This window comes from Hirundo rustica, chromosome 3 (assembly GCF_015227805.2).
Source record: "Hirundo rustica isolate bHirRus1 chromosome 3, bHirRus1.pri.v3, whole genome shotgun sequence".
Classification (NCBI taxonomy): domain Eukaryota; kingdom Metazoa; phylum Chordata; class Aves; order Passeriformes; family Hirundinidae; genus Hirundo; species Hirundo rustica.
The window spans coordinates 36,321,239-36,326,289 of NC_053452.1; the positions used below are offsets into that span (position 1 = coordinate 36,321,239).

Genomic DNA, 5,051 nt, shown 5'->3' on the forward strand with positions numbered 1-5,051 from the left:
TATATTTTTCATAGGCTGAGAAATTAATAAACTAATTCAATGAGAGCTTGCTTTGTTTTTGGCAAATCTGATTGTGTTTGCATTCTCTATCCCTTTCTTTGTGTATATTTCTTGTTTCAAACAATCAGTAACACAAAGTCATTTGAACTCTTTGTCATGGAAGTGGTTACATTTTATCAATGCCCTTCAATCAATCCCCAATTTTATCTTAGTTCCAGCCTCTTCTCTGATCTGAAATGTTCTGCATCCTCACACACCAGTACCTTTCATAAAAATCAAAGCCCTATACTTCAGGGAAAAAAAAAAAAAAAAAAAAAAAAAAAAAAAAGGCATCTATCTTTTTCTATTTTCCCTTTCCTTGTCTGACATTTTTATTTGAGAAAAAAAAATTACCTTAAATCCTAATTAAGACAGAATTTTATAAATAAATAAGATACACCTTTCAGAAACCAAAACTCGTTTGGTAAGCAGCAATTGATTCCCAACTTTAATAACAGAAGATGCTTTGAACCACGAATACTGTTACCAGAAGATTATTTGTGAATCTATTAAAAAAGACCTAAAAATAGGTTCATACAGAAAACACAAAAGTAATTAGCTACGTAATATTCACACGGACTTAGTTGCAGCACCTCCTGTCTGAAATATTTGCATTATATTTCTGTACCTTGCTGATTCACAATTCAATTTCAAGCTCCAGAAGAGAGCTTATCTTCTGTCCTGTATCTTATTTCCTCTGTGTGATGTCCTAAATTGCACTTGAAGCCTTGCTTCAGAATTTTTCTGGAGAAAGTTACTCAATTTGTTTTGGCATTTTCTCTTTGCAATTTTTCCAGCTGTCTTCTTGCTTTCATTAATATTTTTTAAAACATGACTCAAAAGGATTCCATCATGCATTGCAGATGACAAATAGAGATCATATCCTATCAGATGAACATTCCTGCTGGTAGAGAGAAAGCATGAATGATCCTGATTTTCTTGAAAATTTGGCTGCATCAGACCTAAAAAAATCAAAATTCATTAGCTCTCCCCATGGTAAATGCATGTGAAAGACAGTGCTGTTGAATTAACTATGTTTCTTTCTCTGGCCCACTGTGTGCTATCTTTTCCTGCACATCTACACCACCTGCACCTGGTGAAAAAGCATCCGAGAACAGCGCACATGCACACCCTAAGTTGCTGCACCCCATCAAGCTCATGCTGGCATCAAGCTCTCTGCTGGGTGCAGGCTAAAAAGCAAGTTATTGAAAGCTCTATTTAAACTTCCACAACAGCTCAGTAATTCATATTTAACTGAGTGTTAACTGCGTCAGATTTAACTCAGTGCCAGTGTTCCTTTGTTGTATTGCATGGCACCACTACATGGAAAGGACAAGACTTTTTTCCTGCTATTATTCTCATGTTCACAGATACCACTTCCTTTGTATTGAAATTACCATTTCTCCAGATGCCTTTGAGACATTCTACAGGCAGGGTACCCTGCTGCAGTAGGGCAGACAGGGCAGTCACTGCCCCAGCAAGAGTTTACAGACCTGCAGTCTTCATGCACACACAGAAGGGCCCTGCACTGCCAGCTTCTGGCGGCTGAAAAGGGATATCCTGGGAACCCTCAGCTTTCTGAGAAGCAGCATTGTTTACCTGAACATGATCGCTAGGAGTCAAAGAAAGGGTGAAAAATAACAAGCTGCAAAGCTGATCAGAATGTGTGAACCTAAGATTCAAGAGAAGTCCTTTCTTCAGAGTTTTAGTCTTTCTTTTCTCACAGTACAGTTCCTAGGACCCTTCTCCCTCCTTAGTTTCAGCCAACACAAGAGACATGCAAACATTACATTTCTCAGCAGCAGACCCTGGCTCATTCTTCTATTGACTCCTATCAATGCCCACCACTACCTCTTACATATTCACAGGAAATCCTCTGTTTTCCTCTGCTGATGCTCCCTCTTGCCCCACTGAGCCATGACAATTACACTTAGACCAAGAAAGGCCTCCAAGATAATCTCCCAGACATGGTGTCTGATCTAGTATCTGATCTCCGAGTCTCACTGAATGAAAGATTTTACTCACCTTCTATTCAGTGATATGTTCACTGTTCCAACTGGTATAAACATCTGAAAGGCAGAAAATCCAGCAAAAATCTTTCAAAATTCCTCATAAAACAACCTCCTTTCACGTTATAGATTGATAAGAGATGCTTTATACAGTCAATATCGTAAGTATGTTTGTGGACTCTGTTCATAGTCTTATTTCAGTGCAAAGGAAAGCAGATGAGAACATAATTGAATAGAGAGCTGAAAAGCACCACAGATTAATGTAAAATGATAAGAACAAAATGATTCAGCTTCTGTAATAGTAAACATGTCTACCCCATTAAAATTCTTAGAAAAAAATAACACAATGATAGGTAAGAGCAAACTGATGGATACAATTAATTTGTTCTTTGCAAAGACTTTTGCAAACCAAATCTCCTACAAGTGGCTCTTAAGAATATTTGGAAAACATCTGAGAGTGCATCTACAGCAGTTTTAATTCAAATCTTCCCCACTTTCTGTGGTTTGAGTTACAATGTGGAGCTGCCTCAGAATGCACAAGGTTCTTCCAGACAGATCTAAATTAGAAGATGCAGGCATAAACCAGACCTGTGACGCTTCAAATGCTACCATGCACTTACACTCCAGACTGTATCAGAAGAAATCTAGCTGAGTACAAACTCCCAAGATGCATGAGGCATGTTCATGAGGGACTCCCAATTGCTTTGGTCTACAGACTTGCACACCCTGAGATGTTCTGCTGGCTGATGCAGACCTAGTCTGGGGCTCACATTCATCCTGTGAAAGTTACTTTATCAACTTGTCTATCCTAAGCTAGGATGTCCCTTTGAGGCAGTAAAAAAACCTCAGCCTCACGTGACTAATCATCTGTCTTTCGGGTGGTAAAACTGAATCCTTCAACTTACTATACAGGGAGAACTGATTTTGTCTCATATATACTGTATGGAAGCTGGTGGTGGGAAAAGACTAAGGTGGCTCAGCACACCACAGGAGTGAAAAGGCTTAAAAGGCAGCTAATGGGCACTGGGACAGATGGTGGGGCTGGAAGAATTTGGAGACACCCTGGAATATGAAGGTCAAAAACTGAATGGAGCAGTGGACCTTTTTTGAGGTGTTGTAAAACAGGAATTTAGTAATGCTTGTCTTTTGGCAAACTCTCACCCCTTTCTCAGCCATGGAACAGAGGAGGTGGAGGAAGAGGAGGAGGCGGAGGAGGAAGGAATTTGCTGTTTATGCAGCAAGCTCTCCTTTTACAAGCAGTCCTTGTGCCCTTTGGCACAGGCAGAGCTGTTGGCTCTGCTGCTGCTGGCTACTTACTACTCACCGCTCTGCCTGAGCAGCAAGTTGGCCCTGTCTGTCTTGAATGAGACACCCAAAGAACAAGGGTCTTCTCTGGTGCACCAGCTTAAAGCTGCCTTGCCAGCCTTCCTGACTGAGACAGGCTCCAACAGTGCCTGTTAAAACTCCCCTCTGCCTGCAGCCATATCCTCAGCAGCCTATAGTTCCAACATTTTGACGAGGCTAATTGCAAGCATCAGAGATTACAAGTGTCCTGAGATAGTTCACTGCAATCAGATCATATCTAGCAGATAGTCTAAATGAGAGAGGCTGAGAAAAATGTATGCAAGGTCAACAAGCACACCAAGTAACCCTGATACCAAGAAGTTCCAAAAGTTCTCTAATTGTTAACCTTGCATTTTTTTGGCACTTAAATCTATATACGTAAAATACATTTCTCTTCAGTCATACTCAGGAAAAAAAAAATAAAAAGTTCACAAGACTGTAGTCTTACCTTGAACATTTCCCTGGTATTTTGCTGCTCTTTGGGTGTCATTTATCTGGCAATGCATCCTGGCCAGCAATCTAAAAAGAGAATTCCAGGTAGTGTTTACACTGGCGCTTTCCTGCGACTCTCTCTTTTCCCTCTGATACAGCTTCTCTGTGTGCAGCATCAAATTACCATGCTGTTTTTCTACTGCCATCTTGTATTGCAGCCATATGAACTTGCTATCTACATTTAGGCCTGTTTCGATATTCCCTCAGAAGTCAATATTCATAATAATTCTCATCATACTTTTCAATATTAATTCTCCATAAAACTGCCTACATGTGCGTTAGATCTCAGCCTCGTGACTCTTTGCCTATTCATAGAGAATATTTTACATGCTCTCAGTATACTGTCTCACTGCTTAGAGAGACAGACGTTGAAACAGATCTGTGAAAAACAAGAGAATTAACTTGTTTTGATGAGACTAACTAAGAAGCTTGGCTGAATGTCCTACATCAGAATCTTTGGCACATCTCCTCCACTTTGAGGTACTGTGACATCAGTTATTTTTTGTTTACTGAATATCTTGATAAACCAAGGTTTATTTTCTGCAGTAGTTATTTCAGTGGGGTTGCTTCAGTGGAAAAAAAAAAAAAAAAAAAAAGGTAGAACTTGTACCTAGTGTGCTGTGTTAGGTTCCCACATGCTCTTTCTCTCTCTTGCTTCCTCTCTATTTTTAATGTCTCGCTACCTTTTCCCTGAAGAAGCATAGCCAATTGCAAGATAGTTTGCTTGCATCTGAAAAAGTAAACCTGGCCGCTCTCCAAGATCTCTCATTTTCACTTACCTGGAACATTGCTTTAAACAGGAACCACATGTATTTACTCTTAGGTAACCCAATAATTTCATTCTCTGCAGGAATTTTGGGATGCATACATTAAAAGTATAAGCATAGGGGAAAAAAGTTATTTTGAATGAGAAAACCTAGTGTTTACAAAAGCAGTGTTTGATACTTCAGGGTGGAATTTGGTTTCATTCCTCAGCATGTTAAATCATAACTAGGCATGTGTGATTTAATATAGCAGAGAGATTTCCTGATTTGTTTTTAATTGCCAGTATACACAGACTGCATTTTCAGCATGAGTTATTTTTATTTGAGATGAAAGAAAATGGGAACAATAACAAAGTCTTCATGAGAAAATACTTTTCTGTAGCATATCATATTGACTCTGCCT

General features: G+C 39.3%; 1 long non-coding RNA gene across 1 annotated transcript; it reads right to left on the bottom strand.

Annotated features, from left to right (window-relative positions):
- Nucleotides 1–444: 444 nt before the first annotated feature.
- On the bottom strand, nt 445–3,965 carry LOC120750458 (uncharacterized). The gene is made up of 3 exons (XR_005699993.1): nt 3,841–3,965; nt 2,065–2,108; nt 445–1,001 (listed from the first exon to the last, which is right to left on the bottom strand). It is a non-coding gene; the product is annotated as an uncharacterized LOC120750458 (long non-coding RNA).
- Between the last annotated feature and the right edge of the window lie 1,086 nt (nt 3,966–5,051).